This window comes from Anomalospiza imberbis, chromosome 8 (genome assembly GCF_031753505.1).
Source record: "Anomalospiza imberbis isolate Cuckoo-Finch-1a 21T00152 chromosome 8, ASM3175350v1, whole genome shotgun sequence".
Taxonomy (NCBI): Eukaryota; Metazoa; Chordata; class Aves; order Passeriformes; family Viduidae; genus Anomalospiza; species Anomalospiza imberbis.
This window is the reverse complement of record NC_089688.1, coordinates 7,130,929-7,147,135: the sequence shown is the minus strand read 5'-3', so window position 1 is coordinate 7,147,135 and position 16,207 is coordinate 7,130,929. Positions and strand designations below refer to the sequence as shown.

General features: G+C 42.1%; 1 protein-coding gene and 1 long non-coding RNA gene across 3 annotated transcripts in view; both read left to right on the top strand.

Moving 5' to 3' along the window:
• PHYHIPL (phytanoyl-CoA 2-hydroxylase interacting protein like) overlaps positions 1-16,207 on the top strand; it is a 127,757-nt gene that overhangs the window by 10,869 nt on the left and 100,681 nt on the right. The gene's annotated exons all lie outside the window — the stretch shown is intronic.
• LOC137477863 (uncharacterized) lies at positions 548-6,865 on the top strand. The gene is made up of 3 exons (XR_011001232.1): positions 548-2,344; positions 3,510-3,605; positions 6,803-6,865. It is a non-coding gene; the product is annotated as an uncharacterized lncRNA (long non-coding RNA).

Here is a 16,207-nt window from a genome sequence, read left to right as displayed (position 1 = left end):
GGAATGAAATATATCCCGAGGATAAGGAATAAGCTATCTACAGATGTCTTAATAGCAATTGTTTCTCAGCTTTTATGAAAACCCATTAGAAGTATATTGTTAATAAAAGTTTGGAACACTCTAAAGGATTCCATACAGTATTAAAACATTCAGAGAGACAGGTGGGTGAAATTAATCTGGTCATCAAGGCCAAGCTTGCGAAGGTACAATTCTCTCAGTGGAGGGAGTTGATTGCCACAGCATTGGTGACTGCCATGGCCCTGATGTGCAATGAGACAGGGAGGCCATTGCTTTACCTTCTTCTTCCTTACTGGTGAGGCTATTGGGGGAAAACCTTCCCAGAGGAGTGAACCTGGCTTTTGTGATTGTCTTCTCAGGCAGATGTGGGAATCGAGGAAGCTTTGTAGCCCAGTCAGCTGACATGGGCAGGCTCATTGGCTGAAATATGGAAGCTGGCCCAAAGTCTTCAGTGGCTTTGGATTCTGTAGGGAGGGCACAGCACTGGTCTGTTTGGGAGTGCTCCAGACTGGTGGTTTCCAGCAAAGATGAGGAGGTGATTCAATAGAGGCTGCAGTTCCTACCATTCTGCCAGTGTGCTGTGAATTGGTGTCAAAGGCTTTGGAGCATAGGCTGGGAACACAAAATCCATCATCGAGGGCAGAATTGTATAACTTCTTCACCCAGGAGAAATTTTTGTGTTAAATGTATGGTAAAGCCCTAAAGCTCAAGTAGAGTTTAGGCCAGCATAAGCCTTTCTCATAACCATAGAAAATGCAGTTTAAAGTTGGGAGGGGCAAACATAGTCTTCATTTCCCATGTATCTGTTTCTGTATTTCCCCATTTTCTTCTAGCTAGAGAATCAAGTCCCAAAATTATGAAAATACTTTTCCCATCTTCTCTTTCTGCTGTGATTGCAAAACAAATGTTCTGCAACTTTGATAGGAAAACCCATTTTCATGGACTTCCCAATCTGTACCCAGGTCAGGCACAGACTCAGCTGTAGTTCAGCAATAAGCCAGTCTCCAGATGTTTGGGGCTTGTACGAATAGCTGAGTTCACCCATTTGTTCTCCAATGATTTGCCTTTTGGCTGCTGAGTGTTTGTGACAGACAGCTGAGTATTGGCAGCCTGAGAACTGACTGTGAGGTCAATGACAGCTGCGTGGGCTCAGACTCAGAGATCCCTTTGTCAGAGATATGTACACGTGTGCTAGGGAAGGTGTTTGATCTTGCATACATGAAGCAGGAAATATCAATAACGTTAGCTGGTGACCATGGGCACAGAAATCCTTAAAAGAAGACAACTGTAGCCGCCCAGTTTCTGAGTTACTTGGCTGTAGCATCCCCTGTGCACTGCAGTGTAATTTGCTCTCTGGTGTCACAGCCAGATCGTCTTTGCTGTTGCTGTTTTTGAAGACTGACAGACTTCCAGTCAGATTCCCTGTTTCCTAGGCACCGAGTGCAGGCAAGGTCCCACACAAACCTTGCTTCATTAGCTCTGCCATTTCGAGGTCTTTCTGTCATTTTCAGCAGCTCCTTGGGTATTTAGCACCATGTCTACTTGAAAAGGAAAGCTTCTCCCAACCTGGCTATTCAGTTCCCTTATGCAGAGTCTGAAGGGCCTTCGCTTGCTCTGTCAAAGCTCTAATAGATGCTGGGAGGACTCTAGTTTATGATTTTTTTTTCTGAAGCTCTGTAGTCTGCTTTGTATCAATTTAACTGCATTTTAGAGCAAGCCAACTTAATTAATGGTTTCCCTCAGGATCTCAAAAAGCAGTGTATCAGCTTTCTTACTGAAATCCATAAACATTAAATTATCTCCAATTCATTTCTTCAGTCTGTAACTTTTCCAGTTTCTTAAAAAATAGAATCAAGATTGTTTGCCAATATTTTAATTTAATATTTAATGAACATGTGTTGTTTTAATGTAAAGACATGAGTCACCTTGACCTTGTTTTCAATTAGCTTTTCATGTTCAGATCTAAATTTGCCTCATCATCCGTTGAAAATCCAATTTTCATGGGAGACTTTGGAAATTTTAATTCCAAATTGACAAAGAACTGTTTTTTCTCCTCCCTTACAGACAGCTCTCTGCCAAGGAGCCTACTAAGCAGGGAAGGGTCGCCCTTAGACTCATTAAAAATAATGATTTGCTGCTGAAAAACATTCCACACCAATTTCCCTCTCTGCTGTTGCTATGCCAGCAGCTTCCTAGATCAGAGAGGCCTCACCTTCTCTATTTTTTTTTAACTCCGCTATGAAGACATCCAAGCATTTGATTGTGTTTCCATTTCTGTCTGTGGCAGTTGTGCTGCTGAGATGGAGGGGAGAGAGAAAGGCTGATGGTGACGGTCATGTTGAGATCTGCACCCTCAAGCTGAGGGTGCTCTCACGGGGCACTCAGGGTGTGACCATCTGCAGAGCCAGGGCTAGGCAGTAAAGGGGGATACAGAGTTGAAAAGGTAGCGTTAAGGATGCAGAGTTTAGGTCTCCTAGGAAGTGGGACAGCATTTGGAGAAATTGTTTGCAAGAAAGATGGGCTTCACGTCAGCCAAACCTGGTTGGCTGTAGTTATTCTGGTGGCATTATACTTCTCCAAGGCTTAGATGCATTTCTTTTTCAAAATGGAAAAACCATTGTGCGTGGAAGACTTCAGAAATATAAGTGACACATCACAAGTGGTTGAAATAATGAAAATCCTGTAATCCCAGGATTTAAAATAATAGAATATAATAAATTTGTGAGGGAGTAGCAAACTCTATTGCAAGTAAATAGCCCCTGTCAACCACAGCACATAAAACCAGACAAGAAAGAAATACTGCACATATCAACAAACAAAAAAAAAGGGCATGAAAATAAATACCCAGTTTAAGTCAGAATATAGAAATAAAAGTTACATCAAAAGTTTGGTAGAAGTGGAATGCTGTAGTAAACAGAGACAAATCATACCAAATCAAATCATATCATCATACTTCCTGTTTTTTAAGGTTGTGTCAAGAACAAAAGCACCTACTTCATATAGTGTCTTTGGATGTGAAAAGTTACTGTAAGGACTTCAACACACGTTTGTATAGATAATAAGCTTTTTTAGGATAAGATGATTCTCTTTTGGATTTTTTTTTTTTCGTTTGGCTGGTTTTTTAATGGATTTATAAACACAAATAAAATAAGGGAGGAACAAATGGCCAATGTTCATATGGGATATGATCTCCATTGGGAATACAGAGCAACCCACTGTTTAATGAACTCACAGCTATGTGGGAAAACAGGTGACCAGTGAGGGACAGCACTGCTGAAGGTGTCAAGTCATTTGGGACAGTTCAAGTAGATGTTACTCAGGATTATTCAGAGTTCTAGGACTATGATTCTTACAATTCTGAGCAGCTGTATAATAAAAGGGCAAGAAGTTTGTATTGATAAAAAAATGAATTTTAAGTTCAATAGCAGTAGGAAACAGTTCCAGCCATGCTAACTCAGGGATGGGCTCCAAATGAGCTATTGCCTTTTTAGGAAGGAGTTGGTCATTATGGAAACTTGTTTGAAAATGTCTGCTCAGTGCCACTAATGAAGATATCCAATGACATTTTCTTCCCTGATGACCACCAGGTAGGGTAGTCCTTATAAAATTTATGTTGCTTCAAGTAAATGATCTTATTAATGCTATCATGTAAAGTAAATGAAGTGCATCTTCCATCCCTCAACTTAATCCTCTGTCATTTGGAAGTGTGTGCATTCCTATTTTAAAATTGGAATTATGTTGGTTTGGTTTCAGCCTAGTTTCTAGAGTAAAGGTTTTGCTCTGAATTTTCTCAAAGGCTTTCTGTTGGTATTTTCTTTTAATCTGCCTGTATATAATTTTCTTAGTGTTAGAAACCTTCACTTCCTCTACATCAAGGATTTACACAATTTAATTTAATGGAGGTCCAGCACTGATAAAGATTTTATACAGTTGAGGTGATCTCTAGTTTGCAAACTTGGTGGAATTTCTAGATTTTCTTGAAAAAATTTATCATTTTGTTTTATACACACACTGATTATCTGCAGTAGAAATTCACAACTACTTCTGTTTGCTCAGTTTTCTCTTGCCACTAGGCTTGCATTCAGTTTGAGACTTACACCTGAAAGAGTTATTAAATAAGAGTGATAAACGGGTTTCATAAAAGTTTAATTTCTGAAGGATTAGTTCTTTCAGAACTTTTATTCAGAGATTGACTGCACAGTGCTTAAAATGAAGTTTTCTTAAATAGTCAGAAAAGGACCTTGTGGTACTAAAACCTCTTGACATTTCCCTTGTGACTTTAACCATTTATTTATTTTAAAAAGTAAAAGTTTTTGCAGTGTTGTAATATGGACATGAATATTTAAATTATGTTTGGATTCCTGAGTAAGCAGAAGCAAGAAACTCTTCTGCAATAACATTCAACAAATTGAGAATTGTATAGGAAAGTAAACAAACCATGATAAATCTTCATCTTCCTTTTCTGGATCTTTATATGCACAGACAAACCTTCCCTCCCTCACCGCTCCCCTCCCGTACAAGCTCAGATTTGCTCACCCAAGTGTTGGGTGGGTGAAATTTATCTTCCCAAGGAACTGCTTTTGGGATTTGTGCCCAAGTGCAGCTGACCAAGTGGCCAAGAAGTGGGGCCCACTGCAGTACAGAAAGCATGAGGAAGTAGATGGTTCGCTTTATGAAATTTAATCATTAAAATGAACTGTAAAACAGCTTTTCATCATCGAATGGTCTACCTGCATATAGAGACACTCATGTTCGAATATATTTCATATAGAAATATTACACAACATGCAAGTTTTTCCTTCTTACTGATCAGTTACCCCTTCTGCAGATTTGTTTCCTGCAAATTCATTCACTCTATTGACCACACAGATACATTTGCTATTCTGCGCTGAACAGATCCACATTTAGAAAACTCTCAGAGGGTTCTTCACTGGAGTTGCTCTTCATTAATTTTTTTGCTGATAATATATGTTGAAGGATGGAAAGAAATAAGTCATTCATTGTTTCATTTAGAGTAGTCACTTAGGATTAAGAAGATTATTCTTTTTTGTTTTTCTCTGAAAGTGTAATAGCTGACCTTAAAGAGAATGGGCTTATTGTTCTGACAAGATATTGAAGTCCATTTTTAATGAAAATATTTTTTGTAGCTTCACATTGTTAAATGAGAAAATATAAATTCTTTCATTCCTCATCATTATTTATGCTGCACCACTGAAATCATAAACAAGAATTTAAGTATAAGAAAGATTAGTGACTGCTTCTCTATTTCTCTCTTCTTCCCCCCTGCCATCCCCTCAAAGTCTGGTACAACTATGAATCCATTTGTATATAATACATTTGAAAAATGAGTGTTTCTTGATTGCACTGAAGCTCAGGCAAAGTTTAGCATCTAGATACAAATGCAAATACAGGCTTATCATTGAATGTTAATTGCTAATTCCTTAGACTTGAGCTGTGGAATGGTTGCAACTGTCACAAATATTTTATTTAATATCTTTTAAAATGGAGTTCCTTCCCTGAATGAGAACTATATTGGTTCAGTTGAATTACAGACAGTTCCCCAGAAGGATAAGCTCAGTACCTTGCAACAATTTATTTTCTTTCAATTAAGAAATTAATATGTTGTCTTGTTTTTTCCATCCTCTGAAAATATCTCAGGACTATCTTCCACTAAGTGAGGTAATCTGAGCTGATATCAACTCCCTCTTTCGCCATCACTTAGATGGGAAGATTAATGTAATGTAATGCCCTGGTCTCAAATAGATATAAAGTCTGAAGATCTTAAATGGAATCAAATAGGAGAATTTAGACTTTTATGCACCTTCCTCCAGCTGGCATATGCCCAAAAATTGCCCCATTGCCATCTCCAAAAAACATAGCAAGTGAGGAAAATGCCTTTCCCCACACATTGATTGTACGAACAACAGAGGCTCTTGCAGGTGACAGATCTATAACACTATTGGAAAGATCCCTGTTTTGCCAAACCTGGAGAGGGATGCTCATCAGCAACTGGAATTCTCACTTGAGCCTCTCTCAGAAAGGCTCCTAATGAGCACCTCTCTTTCTAGCACTGGACTGTTGGTCTGCAGGACGAACACATCCTGGGGGTGGGGGAAAACATCACAGTAAACATTTTATTTCCTGAATGCTCCCTCCCCCTGGCTCCAATAGAACATTAATTCTCTGCTGTTCCTGTGGTCTGTGACTTGCAACTCCACGGTCTGTAATGCACAGAAGTCTCTCAAAGAGGGCGTGTGGTTTCTCTTTGTGCCTGGAAAGTACCTAAAGCATTTGAGGCAGCAGACTATCAGCTAAGCACGAGTTTATCTGCCTGGAGACCTGCACAGCCCATCTCATTTCAGGCTCCTACTCAACCTTTCTTTTGTTTGTTTTAACTGTTCACAGAGACCAACCCCACCATTTCATGGCGCCACCCTTTAAAGTTGGCTGACCTGTGTATATTTTTTACTTACGTGTGTGTATATAAGTACGTATTAGTTTTGAGTAAGCTAATGCAATTGTGAGAATTTTCAGTTGTTGGGGTTTTTTAAATATATTTTTATTGGCAGAGTTGGGAGCCATTGAAATGCAGCCATGTTGGCTTATGCTCTGTGAGGAACAGAGGGAGGAATTGGCGTCTGCCAAATGGAAAAGGATAAAACTGGTGTAATGATATGTTGCAATCATACTGCAAAACCTACCACAGTAAATTACTGCTGTAGCAACCTCCTTCCTGTTGCGAAAGGCTCCAACCAGGCTTTCATGAGTCGTCTTGACATTTCAGTTCTTGAGAGAAAGTTGTCTCTGCACCCCTTATTACTGAGTGACTCCTAAGCTTCTTTGAGGAACAAATTGAAAAGCAGACATGGAGGCCGGGAGGGGCAAGTGCGTGATCTGGGGCTGGGTGATGCTGGCGGTCTGTGGCTAACCCATGGGGTTGTGGGCAGGGCTTTATCCGGCACGTTGGTATTTACTGTGTACAGTATTTTCTCCCCTGCCTGCTTGCTGGCAGCTGGTGTCAGTGTTTGTAGGTCACGTGAAGTTTTCATGGCATGACCTCCACAACCCAGCCACTGGGATGTGCTGCCCTGTGCCTGAAGCCATGGTTTGGCCAGGCTCAGTGGTCCAGGGGGAGGGTTGTCCTCTGACGTGGCTTGTGGGAAATGAGCTGCAGCTCCTGATTCTGTCTGTCCCAGATGCATGTCCTCTCCACAGATATTGCGCTGTGTTTGGCACGCAGTTGTGTTTTGTTAACACTAAATGAAGGAGTGAAAAGGGAGAGAGCCAGAAAACTGAATTACTGTCCTGGTTTCAGAGCAATCCTCCAGCAGGGAGGGGAGAAGGTGAAAACCTCAGTGTGGGAAAGTTTTCAGGCTGCTCTCTAAGTTGTTTGTGTTCTGTGGAGAGAGTGGTTTGGGTCCTCTGAATCCAACGGCATGTTTGAGAAAAAATTATTCATTGACGTAGGGGAAGGAGGAAAGAGCCTCCTTCTTTAGGGGAAAGCAATGAGATCTTGGTGGTTTCAGAGGTGTAATGGCCCTTTGACAGCACTTTCTGGAAAAACACCATACAAAACTTCATCTGCCAGCTAGCACTAAAACAAGAAAACATTGGGAGGAACTCGGAGCTGCCTTGTACCAGAAATGTACAAACCACCTGGTGAGGTCTGTGTTGTCAGACCAGTTACAGGGGGCATCTCTTCCCAGAGGTTTCACCTCTTGCTTGTGAGAGAAATGGTGAGTATTGAGAATGCTGGGAATTGTACAGAGAACCTGTAAGTCTCTAAAAGCTAAAGGGAGGGGAAACTCCCTTTTCTCAAGACACTTTCCACTCTTGCAAATGATGGGGATCCCAGCACCCTGTGCTTTTCCAGGTGCTGCTCTGACTGTTCTTGGATTTTTCACAGCTGAGACTGCTGTGCTGTCTCCCTTGGATATGAGGGAGCTTCTAATTTCTCTTCTGTGGTGCGTACGTAATTATATTTTTCTGAAATAGAGCCAAACCAAAAAAACCCAACAGCTTTGTCCCACCCCAAGTCCCATCATTACCTTCCTGTACTTGAAGTTCGCACCAAATCCTGGTGCTCCCCAAGTTCCCAGCCTCTGCTGCTTCCAATAATAATAAAACCTGAAAAGGCTTGTCTTGTCCTCTTTAGAGCTACAACAAAATGGATGTAGATATAGCTGTGCTTTTCCCTTCAGCTATCTGGCAGTGCTCCCTTTCTTTCTCTCCAAGTCCTCCCTGTGAGGAATGAGCACAACTGATCATAGGGATAAGGATCAGCTCAGGGGAACATGTGCTAGTCAGGGAAATTTTTTCCCTTTGATGCCCATGGTTCCCCACCTCTGATGTCTCATGTGCGTTTCACATTCTCCAAGCCCAGAATCATCTGAAATCACAGGCCAGAAGCAGCTTTTCTCCCTGGGCTGTGCAGACCAGATCAGCCCTAGGGGATTTTCCCTTGTTAATGTTGCCAGCAAAATAGTTTACATGGCTTGCAGAAGAATCAAACTATTTCCCAGCTATGGCCAGTTTGAAGGGATGGTTGTTATGAAGAAATGCTGTCTGTTACATTGAAGCGAGTGGTCAAGAAAAGCCCTAAAGTAAAGCTCTGAATAGGCAGGATCCATTTGGCCAATTTATTTCCTTTTCTCTTGTGATTTTTAGCTAGGCTTTCTCTCTTAAAATGAAATCTGATCTTTATGGGAATACCTCATTCTCTATAAAGCCGTGTTGTGGTTTTTTTTTTTTCATGAGCAGACCAAGCACTATATATAAACTGCATGGAGCAGATAAGTTTAAATATGTTTAAAGTGGATTTTTTTAATATAAAAGAAGTGGGTGTGTCTCATTCTTTCATGCACTGGATCATCTCTATGGAAAATCCATAAAACAAAATGGGAAATAAGAAACCATTTTTCTGCTGCTGTTGTAAAATGACAGAGAGGAGGAAGTTTATGAATTATGATGGGTCAAGAAAAAATACTTTCCTGACTATTCTTTCAAAAAAAAAAACCAAACAAAACCTGAACTAGTCAGAATTCCTGCATAGCACTGGGATTGGTTTGGATACCAGTTTTGCCATCAAGGGAGTTAGGTTGTATTGCTGGTGATACTAAATTCTCTTGGCCATAAGAACCTTTAATCATTAATGCCACAGGGTAGTCATCTCCAATTGTGTTTGGGTAATTACTCAAAGTGGAAAACAAAGGGAATGGAGTGTGTCTTGGGGTTAGACTGGAAAGGGCTGGCACGTCTCCAGCACGGGGTTTAGTTTCCTGCTGCGAGGACAAGACACAGGGAAAAGGTGAGTGGCTGGAGGCAAGCAGGAGCCAGGGCTGGGGTCTCACTGTGTGGGGCTGTGCCATGAGGGAAGTATTTTACTTCCACAATAGTGCCAAATGTCAGTCTGCCCTTCATTGAGGGAGTGTGTCGGGAAGCACATGAGAGTGGCCTCTACCACCCTCTGTGTGTCGGGAAGCACATGAGAGTGGCCTCTACCACCCTCTGTGTGTCGGGAAGCACATGAGAGTGGCCTCTACCACCCTCTGTCTCTGTGGCAGTTGGAGAAGTAAGAGAAGTGTCTGGCACTGCTGCCCCCACAGCACCTTCGATAGGGGTTGCTTTTGCTCTTGCCCTATCCTTCATTCCTCAAAAACCTCTGAGAATTTCAGCTGGCAGTGAAGGAGGAGAGAAGGGGCAGCAGTGCCTGGCCTACCTTCCTGCATTGCTTTAAATCCCATCACAGTGAGGAGAATCATGGCAATGAATGGCCCATGTAAACCTGTAATTCACAGCAGCTGAAAGGTGCCTCACCAAAGGGATTTAGTTTATTATTTCTGTGTGTTGCTCTAGTAACACTGGCTGTCAGACCCTATACCAGTGAATGAGAATTTGAGCTCTAGGAAACAGTTTTTTTCTGTCACAGCTAATGGCTTGTCAATGTTTCCAAGGTAATTCTGATATTTTGTCAGACCAATTTCGTGATTATTTTAAAATTCACTGGACTAAGTCCTGCATCAGCCTAAGTAATACATTTATTTATACATCCTTTAGAGCATACTTTGCTTGTTTACTTTGTCTGTTCTTTAAATTTTTGTTGTTTAGGGATTTTTTAAGCAGGTTTACTGCCTGCCGTAGGGTTTATCTCTGTTTTTCTGCTGCTTTTTTCTTGCTGTTGGGATGAGCAGAGTTGTGGATGAATGAGCATTCAGCTGGGTGATGTCCCTGCCAGATGCTACTCCTCCATCAGCTGCGAGAGAAGTGGCTTTTTTACTCTGCTGGACCACTAGATGGGGAAATTGCATTTGCATTTTTGGGTTGCAAAATGGATCCTGGCAGCTGGGCTGAAGCTTTTGATGTAATGAAGCATATCAAGCCTGTTATCTGCAAGAGGTGTATGGTGATGACTCAAGGCTTTGCCCCCTCTTCAGCACCACCACTACATCTCTGCAGGGAGTCAGGCTCTGCTGAGCTGTGCTGGGGCCCCAGGTGCTTTTGGGGAGGTGATTTGCTAAGCTGACCTTTAAAGATGCCCCTTCCTTTGAAAGGTTTCTGTGGAGTGGGACCAGCAGGTGCCTGCCCCACTGCCAAGCCCTCCATGCACCCCATATCTTTGCATGGGAAACAGAGAAAGGGCATAAATATTTCACCAGATTTCAGAACAGGGAGCTCCTGAGGCCAGGAAACCATCAGGGCATCCAAGAGCTCACATCATGTTCAAGGCAGGAGCAAGAAACACAAGCAACTTGTGCTCAGTACTCTTGCTTTCAGTACTTTGCAGGTGCTAGGCCACTGACTTTTTCATTATGAAAGCTTTGCTAAACAGAGTGGCAAAAGTGGCACCTGTATGGTGACACTGGGTCTGACAGTCCTGCAGGTTGGAGACCACTAGTTATGGGGCAGAGCAATTAATGGGAAAAGCTTGGGAAGATTTGGTTGGCACAGTAATGTTTCAAAGTTGGTTATTAAAGATCTTGACTCAAATGTGATGAGTATCAGTACTCAGCTATTAGAACATTCTGATTTGAGTAAAAACTTCGAGGACATAATGAACCCTTTTTCTTGTAAGAAAGCAATAAGACTGGTTATAGTCCATTTTGGATTACTCAAAGCTGTAAATCCACAAGGTGATTAATGGCATGGTAATGCTACCTAAAGATGCAGTTAAAAAAAAAATGTAGTGCCAGTCACAGGGATGACTTTCTTTGCTGCAGGGTGTGTGACAGGACTGCAGCACTGATTTGAATCAGTGCTACAGTATTTCAATAACCACTTTCTCTGTATAGTGCTACTTAGAGAGCAGATGTGCCTTCTGCTCAGGTATGTAAAGTTTTTCAGACTTTCTACAGGCAACATCACTTTGAAAAGCAGCTTTATTTCTTTAAAGGTATTGCTGTACTGTTTTGGGGAAGATATTTAAAGCAGTGCATCCATTGCAATGTGAAAGCAGCTATAAAAACATGCACCTCTACCTGTGCAAGCAGGGAAATGAGCTGTACCATGAGAAGTTACCTTCACACGGCCATGGCCCAGTCCACGCAGCTCTCTATTCCCACCTCTCCCTGCCAGGCTCTGTGGGGCACAGGGCAGACCCATGAGGCCTGCACTGACCACGACGGGTCTTGTCACAGCTGATGGATGCTTTTGTGAAAGCTTGGTTACCCAAAAACAATGTCAGCTCAGAAGGAAGCCACAGGAATGTGTTTGAACAAGTACACCTGCATCTTTTTGGCATTTAGAACAGCTGTAAATTGCTTAGCCAAAAATATGGATGAGTTTATATCCTTTAAAATATCACCACTAAGTAACTCGAGAGCCAAATATTTTAGCAGCACTTGTGCTTATTCTGCATGTTCTTTATTAGAGAAATTATATCTTTGGATTGAAGTCTGGAAGTCAGACATTAAGGAAAGAAAATGCATGTGAGCAGCAGGTACAATCATCCTGTGGGTGATTTGGGTTTGCTGTTAAGGAAGACATCTTATGTTTAACCAGATTTGGTACTAGGAGTCTACACTGACTAATTGAGGAAATTCTACAGACTCCTTTACATCTGTGACTTTGTCAAGAAGTCATCTCTGATATATGTAACAATGTGCTTGGTGAAGGATGATTTGTGGATTAGTTGATTTATAGGGATACTTCCAGAAGGGAAATGTTAGGCCAAGTTCTTCACAAATTGAGCAAGTCCTGGTACAGGAGCAGCAGGGCAGTGTGTGCTCAGGGGAGCCAAGGTGCTTGAGTAGCAGCCAGTCTTTTCTGTGCCACGGAATAGAGGTCATTTTTCTATATCATTAAGTCATCTGCTTTTGCATTTATACAGGATACAAGTAGAATTATTTGTATCTTAAATATAGCAGGACAGAGAATGTTCCTTTGTGCATGCATGCTCCCCCCCCCCCAGTCTGTGAGCTGGCTTCACATAAGAGAGATAAATGTATTCTTCTCAGAACATTTCAGTGACAGGAGGAAGAGGCAAAGGTTCTTCAGGGCATCTGCTCTGACGTCATGATTGAAAATATTCCAGAGTATATTGAGTCTTCATCTCTTGACATACAATAGTATGGCATGGCAGAGTTCACTGTAAGTCCTTTACACCAAGTGCTGGTTTGGATAGAAGGTAGATCAACATCAGTATGCGCTGCATTGATCTCGGAGAGTAGCTTCTGATTTCTTTCTGTTGTGCTGGAGGGGTGACCATGGTATGAGTGGAGGTGGTGGTGGTAGCTGTGCAGGAGAGGGCTGGATCTCAAAGGCTTTTGCAGCAGGCTGCAAAACTGACCACTACTCTGGTATCCCAGGAAGCAAGGCTGCTTTCAGTCACGTCACAGTGATGGCACTGAAAAGCATTTTCTCTACCTTCAAACTGTCTTTCACACTTGATGATGTGCACAGGGTGCTTTCTTCTCTTTAATTTTTTTCAGTCAAGTGGGGGTTACTCTGTATCCTGAACTACAAAAAGTCCTTTAGTACAGAGGCAGAGGATGTCTCTCAGTTCCCCAACATGTCTGATGAAGCTGAGGTCCAAAGATACTGCATCAAAATTAGGTTCTAAAAATTCATCTGTGAGCCAGCATGGGGGAAGGAAATTAAGGAGGTGAGACATAATCACAGTCCAGCATTCCCTGGGATTGAAATGTAATGGAAGTGTTGTTGTTACAGTCTTAGCTTGTTGTCTAGATCCAGTCTTGCTCTTTGTCAAGAACTAATCAGGTGTCTCTTATCTTGATCTATTTATGGCCAATCATTGGCCAGCACAGGAGCGAGCACTGAGCTTTGCTGTTGCTTCCCACCGTTCTTTTGCAACCAGGGGTTAAAGGAAAAAGCTGCAGACCATATGCTTCCTGTGCAGGATCCATACCTCAGCAGGATAGAGATAGAGAACTGCACATCCTTTGGGTAATATGGCTCACACAGGCTGGCTTTACAGACTGAATGCTGGAGAGGCACAAATACATGACTGACAGTTTATTCAGCCCTTCAAGGGCTTCCCAGAGCTCTCTGTCTGAGCTCTGATTTTTAGTGGAGGACCATCTGCTGCAACACACACAGTTATTAGCAAATGCCTACCTAATGCTTTCTAAGCAACACCCAAGGTAGATGAAACAAATTAAGAAAATATACCGCCTGCTCTTCTATTTGTTTAGTTCACTGCATTTCACAACACGTTGTGTAAAGTCAGTTTTATTGTGTCCCTGCCTGGTCTGTCAGATTTTGGTTTTGTGGGGCTTTTATATGCCTGGTGGAGGGAACCATAAGGATTGTAAAATCACAAAATAAATAGCTGGAATACAGTAGTGTGGTGCCTGTAGCTATCTGAAAAATGAAAATGAATAGTTTTGTAGTAAACAGAAATGTTCCTTCAAAGCCCAAATTATATTCTGTCTGCAAGTGTAAATTTTTTGTCTTCTTCCAGTCGTTTAGGCTGAAATTCCCAAGCCAGTTAGGAATGGTCCCCTGTTGCTTTTGAGAGCTCTCTAATTGCAAATAATTAATTAAAGGGTAGATGTATCATTTGGTTTCTGGAATCACTTACAAAATTCTCATCTTTGCTTTGAATTCCTTTACATCCAGAGAGTTTGTGCAATTTGCATATTCAATTAAAAATTATTTGCTTCTTTGACCTTTGATACACAGTGTGAGCGTCATTTGGCCACCGACTCTTTCATAGCCAATGTTATTAGCAAAAGGCTTTTAATTACTGAGATATGGTCGAATTCCTGTGAGCTAATGTTTACAAAGCTAAGTATCAAATGTTGTGTTGCTGGATAGGACTGTTCCTAAGAACTGAGACTCTACTGCTCTCAAACCCTTACTATACACAATGTGCACCTTCATCTCCCCAGCCTCTGCCTCGTCAGGGTAAGCACCATTGGAAGACCAGTGTTTAAGCTGTGGGAATTGCCTGAGGTGCAGTACCACCTGGAATTTTTGATCCCATTCCAAGCAGTTCTACAGAGTGATTGTGTCCAGAAAAAAGAGTGAGGTACCCAAGTGTAAACAGTCAGGTTAAGAGTATGTAATTTCACTATTAATTTTGGATGCAGGACTTGTGACTACCCCTTCATAGTGAAAAGGAAGGGAAAGGGATGCCCCACCTGGGATAGCCCTTTTATGCTCCCTCCTTGCCAGGGTGGCTACATTGGGTGGACAGAAGCATCACTTCTTTACTGTTTTCGCACTAAGAGCTGAGCTGCTTGGTCTTGGACAGCTTTGTATTGACAGAAGTAATACCTGTAGTTTCCTTCCAGCAGTACGTAGTTAGAGCTCTTCCCATCCCCACTTTGGGGAAAATTACAGTTCAGCTCCACAAGAGCAGCTCAAAGTCATGCACTTAATGGTACCCACTCTCTGACGAAGGAATCCTTTCTGCCCTCTCGCTTTCTAATTGAGTGGGCTGTCTGCCTGGAAAGCTGGTACAGAAAATGTCTAAGTAAAGATCTAGAAATCCCAACTGGAGGTTTACATAAACCTTTTGCTTTCTCTAGGCCCAGAGCTTGGATAAATAATAAATGCATCTATGATGTGTCTATGCAGACCAACCCCAGACAAATGCCCACTTGTTCTGATATAAAATGTCCCAAGTGTCGTAGGCCAAAACTAAAACGTGTTGTTTTCTCTCTCTTGCTCTCTTTTTTCTTCTTTTTTTCATCTTCTTTCTGGCTTGGCTTTCAATTACATCAGTAATACACACAGCTGCAGGCTGAACAGGGATTCTCTATAATCTGAGCAATACAACAATGATGTTGCATAGCACAACTCAGAGGCAGTCAGATTTTCATGTCTCCCAAAATCTGCCACTTCCTCATGACTTTCCACCTGCCTCAGGACAAAGGGTGGAGCTTGGTGCTCTTAGAAAGGAATGTAACATTCCCATTTTGAATATTCCATAGGGAATTTATACTTTCTTTCCCAGCTCATATGCTGGGCATCATAAGTAACCTAAATTTTTGCAGATTAGCTACTCATGGAATTTTCTGACAGGTTTTTCTGTGTCCTGTGATTTCTTTGCTTTCATGATCAACATAGTTACCCCTTTTGTACCTGGTTCCCCCATGGCACACCCCAGGTTGAAGGGTGTCAAGGCGAGGCAGCTTGCACAGACAGCTAAGCACGCTGTGCTGCATCCTAACCCTGCTATTAAACTCAGAAATTTTCTTGGTGCTTCAGTGCAAAGTGGTTTGCAAACTGACAGCTTGTTCCACTTGATTCTTGCAGTAAGAATACAAAGCTTCAGTGGTTTCCTCGCACAAAAGTGTGTATTAATAATCTCTAGCAAGAGTTTTGGCATCATCGAAGTACCTGCACGTCTCAATTAGTTTGTCTTACATCATCTGGATGACTACTGAGCTGTGCTTGGAAAGAGCTGAAGTTGTTCCAGGTGTGCTGGGCCAGACCCAGCAATTCCTGGGCTGTGTGCAGTTTTCCACACTATTGCTGCCTCTGTCTCCTGCAACCATGTTTTTCCATTCTCACTGAACCTACAGAGAAGTTGACTGCACAGCCTCCAACTGCATGAGGAAATACCTGCCATGCACTCTTCGGGAGACAAAGCAGGGAAACTGTACTTGCAAAGGCTGGGCGGTGGGAGGGAGGGAGGGTGGGGTGTGCCCACCTGCCATGTGTACAAAGTGCAGCCTTCAAGCACGTGAGCCCCTGGCAAAGGCTGAAAGTCTTTGAAAACAGG